The sequence below is a fragment of the Neopsephotus bourkii genome, unplaced genomic scaffold, assembly GCF_033783945.1.
Source record: "Neopsephotus bourkii isolate Nb327-2 ecotype Australia unplaced genomic scaffold, CSIRO-AGI_Nbou_v1 NB_1820, whole genome shotgun sequence".
Lineage (NCBI taxonomy): Eukaryota > Metazoa > Chordata > Aves > Psittaciformes > Psittacidae > Neopsephotus > Neopsephotus bourkii.
The window spans coordinates 397,290-412,860 of record NW_026902293.1 but is presented as its reverse complement, the minus strand read 5'-3'; positions in this window follow the sequence as shown (position 1 = coordinate 412,860).

Sequence of the window (15,571 nt, the reverse complement as noted above, 5' to 3'; positions counted from 1 at the left end):
CTCCCCCACTTTCACCCTCATTCTCTCTCCCTCTCCCATTCAGTCAGTTTGTTGTGGTTTCATGTATCTAATCCATCTGTCACTCGATTATAGCTATCGAGCACCTGTTATGGATTTCTAGAGTTTCATTCAAGCTGTTGACAAGTTATTCACAAATTGGCCCTTGTCACACTGTCATCGTGTGGAGTGCACTTTAGTGAATTCTTTTGGGTACACAAAATAATGAACAGAAGACAGCAAGGCTTGTGAATTAAGCAGTCTCATATCCCCAATATTTAAAAAACTGCTAACGTATTGGAAGATTCTTGTTGGTGATATATTTTTCAAGACCTTTTCTTAAAATATTTTGTCTTCTCCACCCAGACCCTTTTTCATGAATAATCACAACACAAGTTGCTTGAGTTGTCACGGCAAGCTATGTTGACAATGGTGCCTTATTTTAGACAGCCTATGCTGCAGCTGCGACGAGTTGATCATTGCTTCCTCTGCACAACCCTCCTTGCCTGAGCTTCTTTGGTACTAGCAGGGAAAGCAGAGGGCTGGGTGGCTAGCCCTCATTAGCTGCAAAGATCATCCCCTCTGCTGATTATTTGTTTTATTTTGCCTTGGAGGACACCAGGCAGAAATCAGGTAACAGAGGTAACAAATGTCACTATCTAAACGTGAAACGTCTCCTGCACAAAGCCTCCCAAAAAGTTGATGCTGCAAGCAGGTTCAGCTATGTCTTGAAAAATTTTCACTTTCCTAATAAAATTTCAAAAATCTCAGTACCAGAAGGTCTAGAAATAAACTTTTTCACCAAATTTTTGCTTCCAGTTCCATACCGTTATTTCTTAATCCTTACAGCTTAGATTTCTGTACTTCACTGCTCGTGTACCTCTTAGATTCTGTCTCTGCTCTGCTGTCATTCCCCAGGTGCTCTTGACATGAGTGAGTAGTAAGGACCTTGAAAGTAATGCGGTACCAAGACAACATAAGCTAAAAGAGAATTCTAAAATATTCTCACAGTGCAGCATGCTGGTGGTGTAGAAGAATGCATTTGCAAATAAAAGCAGAGTGATTGATCTGTTTGCAGCTATGAAATAAGTTATGTGCAACTTGGCTTGGAACAAGTAAATGTAGTGCATGCATAGCTGCATATTTAAATCTATTTTGCATCAATAAACATGTACACTTTTCTAGTGTAGTCTGGAAATCCTGTGAATAAGATTCCAGGGCTTCAGTGTTTCAGTCTTTGAAGAGGATTTGTTTATTTTCCAAATTCAAAGTTTAGCAATTGCCTTGTCCATGTTGGGTGCTAATATAGCAGGAGAAAATTATCTGGAAATTGCAAAGGGGCTAAATTACTTCTGATCTCTTACTAGATTTCTTACTGCTTAGGGGTTTGATGTTGTAAGACACGTTTTCCTTTTTGGTTTCACAGGGAGAAATCCAGCCGGTCTGATCATTGCTGTGATAAACCAATAGGTGGCAGAACTTCAAAGCAAACTGTGAAATAATAAAGCCGTGCTCCATTATAACGAAGCTTAAAATAGAAAGTGCAGATGTCTCAATAGTTAACAATGTAACGGTTAACTCAGAGAAGAAATTCTTCTTAGAGTGTTTGGAATATATTTATGTTTATTCAATGTTCAGCCAGTGAACTGCAGTTCAAATGCTCACAAAAACTCCCTGCTATTTTAACAAAACTGTTTCAGGGGTGTTATGTGCTGAGTTTGTAAGGGCTTTTAGGTATTAGAGGATGCTGATAGGCACCCATGGTTTTTAAAGCATATAACATTCAGATTCACAGAAATATTTTGATACTGCAGTGTTCAAGGCCTGGTTGGACAGAGCCTTGGGTGACACAGTCCAGTGTGAGGCATCCCTGCACATGGTGGGGGGCTTGGAACTAGATGATCTGAAGGTCCTTTCCAACCCTAACTGTTCTGTGATCCTATTTAGTTACTTATGCTGATGTGGTACTGATCACCTCTAGGGGTCCCAGCAAAAATAGTTTATGATAATAAACCCCAATTTCAAAAACAATTTATTTCCCTTGAGCCAGATCATAAAACCAAGTTATGCATCTGAAAAGGCTTCACTGGGACTTTTAGAACCACATCACAGTGAAGACATCATTGCATATCAGTAATAATACCTCTCCACCTGCTGCTATCAAATGCACTCCAATCAGCCTAATCACAACTTCAACACCACAGTAATGAGCTGCTCTGAGCCCTGCCTCAAACTGAGGTCCTGCAAGCCCTGACACAAGGGTTTTATCTTGAATACAAAACCAACCCTTTCATTAGTGGCTTACTCATCCAGCAGTGTCCTCAGCATGCCTGAGGCATGCTGTCTCCCAGGAACACAGCAGAAAAATAAATACGTGCCACCTCTAGATGGAAGGAAAGCCCAAATCCAGCCTATGACATGGCTGAGGGATAATGAGAATAATAGAATAAGCTCAGCAGAAATGGCTTGCAAGACAGGCAGAGGTTTTGACAACTAGGCTGCTTAAGTAGTTGACTTGGCTGCAGTGCCCGCGTCCAGCAGACAGCTCACAGCCAAGGATCCTGAGCGAGGGGAGCCACCTCTAAACTGGCATCACATCAGTTGCTTAGACACATAAGCCTCATTCTTCAGCCTTGCACTACTGTCTAATTTAGGCAGCTCCCTGCTCAGCTGTTTGCCTTAAAAAGCTGAAAATCCCTTTCTTACCAGCTTAACAATTCCCATATAGGGATCACAAGCTGCAAACAGACACTCAAGTTCGTGCTGAAATTCCAAGCTGCAAGCAGCTGAGGAGTTGTGTTATACTCCTCTGCCAAACAACGCTGAAAACCATCTAAATAAATCCCTTCAAATCCTAAATCTTGCTGGCTGTGAGAAAACTAGGCTAGGGAGGCTTAAATCACTTCTGAAAATTATGTAGGATCCTAAGTTTTGTGCCTTTGAAAAATTTACCCTTAAAGGGGGATGCTACAAAGTGATTTCCTTCCCAAGTACCACTGTTAACTTTGTGAAATTATTCCTGAAGTGGGCATGAATAAAAATTATTCATAGATATAAGGGTATCACCATCTGTCTAAATAAAAATGAAGCATAAACCAGGTCCAAAACCATATTGGTGTTTGGGCTTTTCCAATGAATCATTTTAAAATAAATAGGTTTTCATTGGGTTTATAAAAAAGCATAATATGTTCCTTCTATTTTTTTTTTTTTAAACATAGAAAGCTAGCATGTTTTCCAGATGGGTGTTATGGGAATTCAGTTAACGGATCCTGGAAAGGATATCTTGGATCTTTGAACTGTTTTCTTGTGTGATGCCAAAAAGAAGTCTCAGGTATTTTATAACTGTTCAAGCATTTTACTGTAAGAACAGTGCTGAAACCCCAAGTCTTATTCTGTGTGAAAAAAAATAATAAAGTTCTATAAAAAATATATGTTTTACCTACATTTCAGTCGGTGCTAGTCTTCTGTCTTCAATGATGGGATTTAGGGGTTCTCCTTCTGCTCTGAAATAGTTCAAGGAATTAGTATTTTTGAGTAAAAGAAGTATCATTCCCATAAGTAGCTGTTGAATATCATTGAAAGAAATTGATAAATTGGGATAGATTCAAGTGTTCGTTACACCACTGAAAAGTCAGCTGAAGTCTGATTTTTACACATGCTCCTAATGTTTCTGCATTTCCATAATATGCACCTGTGGTGGGATATGAGGCTGAGCACAGCACCTTGTCTTAGTATTGCTAATTTCCTGATCTCTTCAACAAAAGCAGCCTTTGCACATCTACTAATTTCCTCCAAATGCTTCTCTTCTCAGCAGCTCTCTAACATTTTTAAATGGGGCACTTTTTTTCTTTAACAATTTGGGGCCCCCTTACGGTCTCCTATGTGAACATACTACATGTATTGTCATCTCTAACACACCCCAAACTCTACATCTCAAACTCCACCTCACTTCCCATTTTTGCAGTGTCTATTACCCCTAAAAGGACCTTTTATCCCAATACTTTAGGAAAGCCACTACTGCCAAAGCAATGTGCTCTGTTCTCTCCTGCATTCCAAGTGGCTCTCAGCAACCTAGGTTAGAGCCACCTTTGAGAAGGGAAATCTGTGAGAAGGTTGGTGGTACAAAGCAGGAGGGCAAAGTGAGCCAAGACAAAAAAAAAAAACCCAAAGAAAATGCTTCTCAGATCTTCTCCTGCTCTGAAGATTTATGGAGTCATTCCTGTACGACACCGCTTGAAGCACTATTAGTCTAAGTTGTTGTCTCTTTGAGCCATACAGACGCTCATGGGGCTGAAGTTGCTCTGTGGCAAGCAGTTGTACTATTTCTTCCACTTGACAAGTATAATCTCCTGCCATGTCTTGTTCCATTTGCTTCTTTTATTACTGAAGAGATGCTCAATCTCATAAAAGCTGACATGCCCTGAGAAATCTCGTGTGCTCTTTCTTTTACAGAGCCTGTGCATGTCAATCTCTGAAGGCATGTAGTAGTTGTTTGACTTTGTGTAGAACAAAGTCTCCTAAAATCATTGCTGGGAATACCTGTGGGGAAAAATTACACCAACAAAAATCATTCTACTGGCCTTTTGACATGTACTATGAAAGGACTGAGTTTGTAAAAAATAGCTTATGCGTACAAAATAAAAATGTACTGTATCAGCTTTTTTCTTTGGAGATTAGCAAAGAGAAAATTGATTTATTTTTGGTGGCATTTCTCCCCCTGGGCCCAGAGGAAATCAAACCTCCAGACGATGCCTAGGTAAGGGTTTTTTAAAAATGTGTAATTTTTCATTCTAGTCAATATTGTTAAATGTAAAGCTTTCATTAACTAACTGCTATGTCTTACACGTGGACTTCCTGTTTGTAAAACTACTGAAAATCTTATTGTTATTTAAATAAACATTGAAATAAATGTTTGCTATGGTGCTTATTTTACCTTCTTTCATTCAGCTTCAACCACAGTCTTAGCAAGGCTCATAGTAACGCAAATATGTAACAGCTGAGGACTAGAACTATTTCTATGCAGATGACAGAATGGATCATGGCTTACAAATATATGTATGTGTATATATATGTATACATTGGCTGAACTATTGTATATGTATGAGTTATGGCAGTTTCCTAGTTTTATATATAAGTATAAATAAATACATTCTGGTTTTGATGAAAATTATTTTTATTACATCTGTACCTTAGACAGCTGTCAACACTTGCACAAATAGAATAGCATCAGAGTGGTAAATTCTTGCTTGTTCTGCACAAGGGCACATAAACAAGATCGAAATCCACACAAAAATGATGAATCATGCTTGTCAGAGGAATTTTGACTCATTAGTGGAGCAGGCATACAGGAGGACTACTGCGTTTTTCTAATAAAATTTGAGAGCCCTTTAAAGCCCATGTACAAAGTATTAAATTTAACTCTGTTGCAGAAGAGCACGGCATTAAAATCAGTCAGGTATTGGCAAAATTCTCTTTCAATGACTTCTCATATCAAAATGCTGCATTTCTAAATAAAACCCCTTGCAAAAGGCTTTCACTGTCTTTATGCATTGACCTTTCAGCAAACATAGGGTGAGTTGTCATTAAAGGGTTTTTAGGACATTATTGGTGAGTGCAATTTTTTTACTTTAATTTTCATGCTACTTTGCTTTTGACTATGCACCAGGGATATTTTTAGATTATTGATGACTGCACCATCTGGCTGTATTCTATTAATACCAGTATAACTGAGTTTTGCAAACTCTTTCTCCTTCAGTTCAAACCCTTAGGCAACTTCCACAGCTACAGCAGGTACTCAAGTGAATGACCTTGGCTGCATTCAGCACAGAAAGTATTTGCTCGTGGTTTAAAAAGTATTTCTACCTGTAGTTTCTGACAGGTGGGAATACAGGACTTCAAAGTAAGAGGACAGAAACAGATTTCAAGGTTAATTATCTCATATTCTTGAATTCTGAATCCATCTGGATTTTGCTGAATGTAGAAACATCACAGTTGGGGGTTTGGTGGTGGTGTCATGGTCCAAAGACATGCTGAAGGCCCTTGCCTAGTATGAAGAGCTGCAAGAAGGCCCTCACTAAAGGAGTGCGAGGTCAGATTCTTTGGAGGTTTTATTTTTTTTTGTGAACTCTTTTCCTCATGGTTTCAAACCACTACCTTAAGAGAAGGATTTAAGTATTTCAGTGTTCACTTTGCTTTCAACAACAGCTTTGGCTGACCTGCCTGTTTAGATTTAAAGTTTTGGTTACATTACATGCTATTTTCAGTGCTTCCATCATTTTTTTAAAAAAAGCATAGTAATTCACAAAATTCATAAAATTTGTGAATTAAATATTATCATTTCATTGGTAATAATGCAACTATTTAACCACAGTTTTATAATCACAGAATCATAGAACAGTTTGAGTTGGAAGGGATCTTCAAAGGTGTTGTGGTTTAAGCCCAGACGGCAACCCAGAACCACACAGCCACTTGCTCACTCCCCCCACTTCCTCCCCCATCTCCTGGAAGGATGGGGAGGAGAATCGAAAGAATGTAACTCCCACGGGTTGAGATAAGAACAGTCCAGTAACTAAGGTATAACACAAACCACTGCTGCTGCCACCAGTAATAATAATAATAACTGCTCACCACCCGCTGACTTAGCCTGACCCGAGCACTGATCTAGTCCTTCCAGGTAACTGCCCCCAGCTTATATAGTGGAGTGGGCATGACATGCTGTGGTATGGAATACCTCTTTGGCTAGTTTGGGTCAGGTGTCCTGTCTCTGCTTCCTCCCAGCTTCCCCTCCTCCTTGTCAGAACATGAGACTCAGAAAGTCCTTGGTCAGAGTAAACATTACTGAGCAGCAATTAAAAACATTGGTGTTATCAGCGCTGTTCCCAGGCTGAAAGTCAAAACCACAGCACTGCACCAGGTACTGAGAAGGAGAAAAATGACTGCTACTGCTGAATCCAGGACAGTATCCACTCCTTATTCCATACCATTCATGTCATGCTCAGATCTCACATTTTTCAATATACCATCACTCTTGTCTCATATATATCTATATACACATCCACACACACACAAAGAGAGAGAGATATCATTCCTTAGTGCATGGACCAATCACTATAAGCTACTGAGTTCATCTGGTCCATGATGTCAGGCTCTATCTCTTGTAACAGTCTTTCAGAGCAGGAGAGGCTGTGTGAAGTGTTGGATTGGTGCCTGCTGATAACACTGCAGGCAATATCAAAGCTCATTCTTTGTTGGGAGGATGGTCGGATGGAAGTCAGGGCAGTCGCTAGTGACCTGAAGACATCTAGTTGGTGGGCTGAACCCCGGACAAAAGGTCATCTAGTCCATCCCTCTTGCAATGAGCAAGGACATCATCAACTAGATCAGGTTGCTCAGAATCACATCCAGCCTGGCCTTGAATATCTCTAGGGATGGCGCATCTAATCCTTAGAGCTGTGATGTTTTCCTGATTTTTTTACTGAGAATTTATCCTTGAAAGAAAAAAATTGTTAGTGCAAGGCGTTTTGATACTACAATAGTGAGTATACATGAATATAAAACCAAAAGCCAGTTACAGAACTATAGAAAATGAACCACAAATAGTGAATGTCCTGCTTCTGCTGTAAGCAATATGCTAAGGAATATATTGTTTTTTTAAATGAATATGAAAAAACCCTACAGAATTGTTTGTGGCAAATTTATTAAGAGAGAAAAGGATAAATTAAACATTTCTAAAAGTGTAATGAAGTATTTTTCATGCTCAACTCAGAAAAAACCCCAACGCTGTAGCATTATTGTCACCTGGATATATGCATGTGTGTCAAGAAATCTAGACAGCAACACTTTTTAGGGATGTGACACTAGGACTTCAAATAAAGATATCTTTGCTGTATGAGCTGCAGAACAAAGTCCATTATCTGAGAGCAGGAGCAGAGCTTTACCAACTTTTGTTCAGGCACAGTGGAGAAACAGTTGGCTAAGAACCTAATGTGCTATCTTTGTGTTGGTTATAAGCCCTTGACTATAATTCTTATGTAAATTATTTTTATCTTCTCCAAAGGAAAACTGTTTTGGAAACTCCCTGTGGGTTTCTCAGACTGTTAGTTCATTACATGGATTACTCCTGCAGTGTTTTGGGCTCCCAGACTCTGGACTGAGTTGTGATTCTGTATCTATCTGCATTTCTTTCTTTCACTACTGTTTTCTTTCTCCAACCCACATTTTTCCCCACCGGGAAATAAATTGTTTCATATTTTTCACTTGAAGCTAAGGCTTCTTAAATGACTTCCATTGAGTTTTTCCAAATTGGGTTCCATTAGCAGAACAAAACTGAAAACAATTCCTGCTGTGGTGAGCCTTAAGAAATGGGTTGTGTAATGAACCAAGACAATGGGTGATTGACAGTCAAGAATTTAGTTGATTTTAGCCCATTTAAAAAGCCAGGATACATATGAAAAAAAAAATCTCACTAATGAATAGACTCCCATGTACTTCCTAATGTTAGCAAACAGTCAACCTTATATACTAAGGTAAATAAATACGCAATTCTAAGGACTTTGATAGTGTATATCCCTGACAATGGAAAAAACATAGTTAATATTCTATCTTGGGGCTAAAGAAGTGAAATTAAATTCAGAGCTACTATTGCCAGCTCTGTGATTCTGGACTAGTGCATAAGCTACAATGGCATAGAGGAAGAGCTAATAGGGGTATTGAAAGAGCACAAGGGATCACAGACTGGTAGTATAGTACTGAAGTAGCAGAACAGCAGAAAACTAGGAAGCATAGAGGTGCCCAAGGATGTCTGTAAAAACAATTCCATGGCCTACCTCCGGTTCTTCAGGACAGTCGTGGGGTTCTGCAGAAACACTGTGGTGTGTGGTTCTCCCAGCAGTCAACACTTTATCTTCAGGGTAGACTGACAGGTAGTGTTGAAGCACGACACCTGCACAAGGAGTGAGTTCAAATCATGTGCTGCCCTTAAGCGAATAATCCTCCCAGAATATGTGTCATGCTGTACTGTAGTGCTAAGGCAACCCAAAGGTTCTTCACACACTGGGCTTAACCCAGTGGGAATTAGGTAGTTTAATAAATCTCATTCTACTAGCTCTAGAGTACCATCAGTGACAGCAGACACAGGCTGAATCTACAGATAGCTGGTCTACTGTATCTACACAGGGGTCCCTGCAGAATTAGCAAGGAACCACCTCATTCTTCATGTCTTTCTTGGATGTTTGGTCTCCCAGGTCTGCAATGCTATAAAGTATAAGGAAAAATAATAATTCTGTGCTTTATCAGCATGGGTCTACTCCAGCCAGATAGTAAACCTTGCTGGACTAAATGATGCCTTGCTTGTTTAAATGATGCAATATGAAATGGCTAAGTACATCTTGTCACTGCACTGCTTATTGTAGAAATGTTACAGGAATCTCACTGAAAATGTTCTGGTGTAACTAAAACAGTCCGTATTAAACAGATCTGACTTCTTAAAGGAAAGGTTGCCATTTTCTGAAAGTCTGTCTTTGACGTGCCTCAAATAGTCACGTAAAACCTGGGGTGGCAATGACTACTAGATGACTCTGGAAAGTGTGGTCTGGGCTTTATGAATTGCCACAGTCCTTATAACTAACAGATAATGTGTTAAAATGAAGATCATCCAGAATATGGTGTATAGGATTTTTCAAAGCCATTTAAAAGTATTTAATAATTTTCTTTTTTTTTTTTTTTTTTCCCTAGTGAATGACAATATAGTGCTGCAAGTGGAGATTAGCATTTGAATAGGAAAGGAACATTTGGAAGGAGTGTGTAGAATTTCAATTATACTATAGTGCAAAATGTTCTATACTATTCTACAAAATTTTCCCATGGGATCTCAGAGTATATCATAGGCCCACCTATCTTTTCTAGGCAATGAACAGTGGCAACTGCCATAGATTTAGAGGGACCAGTAAGCCTGCAGCATTTGCTGTGTTTTGGGTGCTGGTTTCTGGATTCCTCAAGGTTCCACCTCAAAATCTGGAGAGACTTGGCACTGAAAGTCAGCCTTTACCTCACAAGGAAGAAGAGGTCTCGTTTGCACTGAAAATTACCTGTCATCTGCTTTTAAGTGATTTTTTATTTTAGAAAAATAAGTTGCTTTTTCAAGCATGGTCTTTGAGGAAGGCAAGATGAAAACATTCTGATCTGGAAAGACCAATGAAGTTACTATACCATAAACTGCTGTGGATGAAAATTACATTTTCTGGTTAGTCCTGCAACATGTTTTGTGTTGATAGCACCTTTTAGATAGATCTAGCCTGGACAGTTGGACCACAAAGTCTTTATCTGGAAAAAACAAGTGTTATCAACTCTTATCCTCTCTCCCCATTCTCCTTCAAAGTACTGCTAGGCTGGGTTGATGAAAAATTAGATAACTGTAATAAAATAGGATTGCCTTAGAAACCTGTGCTGTGCATAGCAGCATGTGTTCTTCTCAGTCTGGAACCTGTGACCTTAAAGAAAGCTGCAGCACTTACTTCTCAGCTAACTATGCTAGTTTGATACAAAACCAGGATCAGCAATCAAACAAAAAAGTAAGTTGCAAAAGGAAGACCACCAACCTAAGTTATAGAAATACTTCTTTCTCCCCTAAAAAATTTATTTTTACGTAAATATTAAACCTTTTTGGTAGCTGTCTGCTGTAAGAGAGATTAATGGGTAGTTCATACTCATTATCCATAAGTTTTAGATTAATGTTTTGTGGGGAGGCATAAATCACAAGTGATTCCACTTTCCACTTGTGGTGCATCTTGGGGTATGTAGGAGAGCATTCGGGTTTTTTAATCCTAATAATTCACACTCATCTCATTGTCATGATTAATTAATGCTGCAGGATGTGCTCATGCAGCCCCTGCTCACTACAGCTGTATTTTATTCAGATCACTGGACTACTACAGCTTTTCAAGGAGAGCTACTCCACAATCCCATGGTATTATTGAAAAACTTTTGACAAGCAGCTCTTCTTTTCTCCTGCTCCATTTAATTTCACCAGGCATCATATAGAATTCTTTTGTCTCTAATTGCCCTTTAAAAGTTTACAACCATATTGATTGTTGGAAGAAGTCAGGCAACTGTGACAGGTAGACTGTCTTCAGCATAAATTATGAGTGAATTAGGCTGTAATTGAAAGGAAAGCATAACCAACCATAAGGAAATTCTTGTTATTAGCCCAATATATCTCAACCACCTCAACCACTTTGATCTACATCTGCCACTTGTAAGCAGGCCTGGAGGAAAAAGGCTTTGTCCTTGTAACACCAGGGGAGTGGATGGTTCCCTGTAGAGATGGTATGTGGCTGTCACCTACAGAGATACTTAGGCCTCTAAGCTTTGGCACAGCTTTTACCACTTCCTCCCATTTGCTACATCCTGTGATCACAGCTGGTTTTGTGGGGACATTCCACAGGCAAGACTTCCTGAAAGAAACACATTCAGGTTGGCAGAACCAGGGTAAGGTGGAGTCAAACTTAATTTCTGGATCCTAACAATATTCTGGGCAGAAGACACACTGCATTGCACAATTACAAGCATTCCTGGGTACCAGAAGCAGAGTTCTAGTTGCCTTAAAAACTTCCAAGTCAAACAGAGTTAAAGCTATCAAATATAAATATCCCCAGGATTAGGGAGGGCTATTTTAGGCCTCAATTTGGGATTTGGGAATCCTTCATTCTAGCCAAGTCCTTCTGGAGGGTTTCCTAGACTCCATAGCAGGTATTTATTTCAACTAATTACAGACAATCTGTTCCAGAGAAAATGAGTATTAGTACAGGACTGAAATGTGACAGAAGACACTACTGAGTGAGTGTGAAGCATTCCCACTTCCAAACACACCAGAAATTTTGCTCATTATTTTTAAAGAATCCTGAAATTGTCTGATAATATAAGTAGCCCTTCCCCAAACTTTCAAAAGCCACCGACTGACTTCTGGCTCACAGGATCTTGTCTCTTTTGAGAATTTTCTGTGATTCTTTTTCTGCTGATAAATACTAGCTCACAAAATGAAAACAAGGTAACCATGAGACTGCCTCTGTTTTGAGTGGCAAAATCAATCATGTGCATCATGCAAAAGCAATCATGGTTGCAGTGAAGGATCTATAAAAAGCCCATCAGTGGATGTGGAGGAGTTAGACTAATCTGGGATTATTACCCACATCACGACTGTGGGTACTGTGCAGGTGTGCCTGGATACAAACTGCTAATATTTTTAAAGTCTGTGCTTCATGAAGTTAGAAAAAATGATAGTGATAAAAATAGAAGGACTCAAATACCACTTGTTCTTGAAAAAATCTATTGGAAATTCATTTTATACCACTAAAATAACTTACACTAAGGTAAACACAGGCTAAGGAAAGTGATCTAAAACCAAACCACAGACTAGTGTTTTATTAGTCTTGCAGTATATTCCATGAAATGTCAAAAAATATTAAAGTTAACAGTTGACTACAGCAGCCTAGTAAAACTTCAGGAGTAAATTTTAAGGAATCTTTATGATTCTCATCAGAGTGCATATTGTAATGCATTACATAGATTCCTCTTCAGCTTGGATCATTAACAAGCACAAATAATTACTTTGAAGGAAGTGAAGCAATGACGTTTAAAGCATCAGATCTAGGAACACTATAGTTTCCCCAGGCAGGCTGGCACTAAAGGGCTCCTAACCATCCTTAGGATAACAGTGTACCATAAACTGCAGCAAGCAGTGATAAAATACGTAATCTTGTGTGGATAAGCTATAATGTAGTACTTAGGGAAAAAAAGTTAACACAGTGTGGGCTGGGAAATAAGACTAAATGGGGACAAACATTGACTTATTACAAACACAAATTAGTAAAATTTAGGCTATAAATTAGGTCTGTTAGTTTTCTTTTATGATTTTTGTAATGCTCGTCACAGCCAGGAATAAACTTCTTAAGTACCATATGAGGATTACTCATATGACATAAACCAGTGACCTGTAAAGAACAATCTTCATATTGATGTCCAACTTTAATCCTGAATTCCCTTACTTTAAACTAGACACAGAGTTCTTCAGCTATAAGTGTATTAATTTTTGTTTGTTTGTTTATAGAAAGGCATTGTGAAATATATACATGCTGTGATACTAGGCCATGGCGTATTTAATTTACTTTATTCAATATGGGTGTATCAAAGTCAGAAGTACAATGCTAATAAGGTAAGAACACTTGTACTACAGCAGCCAAGGATGGATAAAGATGTACTTTACCACCAGACAGGAGAATTTCCTCAACATTCCTTGGCTGATCTGCAAAGTCCGTCATCCAAAGTTGCATAAAAATTGTCATCTTACCTTTAATACAGATCCTCAGTCATTAAGTCATTTTTTTCCTAGGTCTGTCCCTCTCTCGCTCTCTCAAATATCCTGAAAATAACCTTCAGCTTCTTTAAAACGTAAAGCTTTGGCATTTTGGAGAAATTCTAATGAGCCAATAAACCCAATTTGGAGGCTGGTTAGTACCACATAAATTAATTTTCCTGCTAAATGATCAGAGTCACATCCACCTTTTTCACTACCATCTGCCTCACAACAAAGTTGGCACTGTAGTCCTTTGAGAGGTGGACTGTAAAAGTGTCATTTAGGAAAGGCTTATTAACACAATCCTTTCTAAGTTCCAATTTTCCTGTTCCAGGGCAATGATCACAGGCAGCATATATATACTGTTAGCAGGAAACACTCAAATGTCCATATGTCCACTTAAGGAATTAAAATGAAAAAAAAAAAAAAGAAAAGCAAATAGACTATGTGGATAGATCTATACAAATATTCACCTCGTTTTCAGGTATTCTGTTCAGTATTTGGTCATAACAATTCTGCTAGTTGTTAGTTCTGTCTATGAAGGAACAGTCCATGCCAGATGGGGTATTTTCCTTTTTTGCCTCTGGACTATATAATCAACCATTTCTACAATTTACACCTATAAAATGGTACTGGAACAGACCACTTTTCTGAACTTGCTCTTAATTTCCTTCCTTCTCTCATCTCTTCTGGTGTGTGACAGACATTTGGGGTCAGCCACTCAGTCACCTCATTTCACTCCTCGACACAGCCAGGTTCTAGGCAAGCACTTTGAGATAGTCTGATGGCGGGGAATATGCAGAGAAACAAATGTGTACCTCATCTCCCTGCAGAAAGTCTTCTTCCTTCTGAAATTCTCATTTCTAAGTTCTCAATGTCAAAGAACATTTCTAAACATAACAATGCAAAGCTTTAAACAGGCCTTCCCCAGTCAAGAGGCACTGCCCAGAGCCTGGGGATATGTGCCATGTTCACCTTCCAGCACAGTGGAGAAGATGATGCACCCACGCAGGTGAGTACCGATTCCCTGAGTTAAGGGGAAAAGTTAAGGGACAGACTCAACCCTGCTGCTCTGAAGCATCAGAGCAGTGCTGCTGGGTACTCTGACTTCATCTAGAGCTGCTCCTCACCTCCTGGGAGCACCTCACCTCTGAAGCACCACCCACAGGTAGCAGGGACAGGGCAGGCCATCCCAGCCCTCTGAAGACAAAACAGTTTAGCTTATACATGTGAAAAAGAAGGCTCTCTGAAACCTGTTCGGCTTTCTAGTGCCCCTATTTCTTTTGTACGGGTTTGTTTGCTATTTCCTGGCTGTTTTCTTCCCCTCGCCACATAAATGCCTTTGTTTCCTCTCTGTGTAATGTGGAGAAGCAAGCTGTCTTTGTAGTTTGGAAACTGACAGAAGGTCTCCATGTTTGTAGCCCTTATGCTTAACAACTGATGTAAGGGAGGAAGCCACTCAAACATTGTTCCTAAATTCAAATTAAAAACATCTTTCTGGATCTTTTTACTCCTTCTGAGTAAATGTACATAGAGGCTAAGATTTCCTTTGTATTGAGAAGCCTGCAGTGAAGACAAGTTCTAAATTTAGACAGGGACTGATTTTCTGTTTCTGGTAATGAAAAAAATATGGTGACAGAATTGGTTATGGGATAGTGGGGGTAATATGTTTTTCCAGGTGAAGAAAATGAGGAATAAGTTAATACTTAAGATAAAATGTATGTATATGAGTTTCCTTGTAGCAGAGTCAGAATTTAACAGTCGCATCAAATGGAACTTTACCAGTGTCATTTATTTTGCAATTAATGGTACTGTCTCTTCCTGGGCTGAGGTACCACTGGGCAATGAACTTTCAGACAAGGAAGCAATATCAACATGACATACATACATCACATGAAGTTATTTTCTTTCACTAAATATCCTGTAGCCTGCCATGGCTCTACCATATACTACCAGTAACTTTGGTGAATTTGCAGGAATAAGACTTATTTTTTTCCTCCAAATTCTTAAAACTTATTTTTTTTCCCTCAACACCAGCAATAAATCCTGATGTAGTAACAGGAATTACTCAGGTTACAATAATCCCTCCTTTCTAGATAACTGGAAAAGACACAGTTTAGACAGTTTCCATAATTTGCTATCTTATTAAGAGTAACCAAATTCCTTAGCTTTGCTTTATGCTCTTGATATTTACTTTGTATGATTCAGTTTTATAGATGTTCTAGG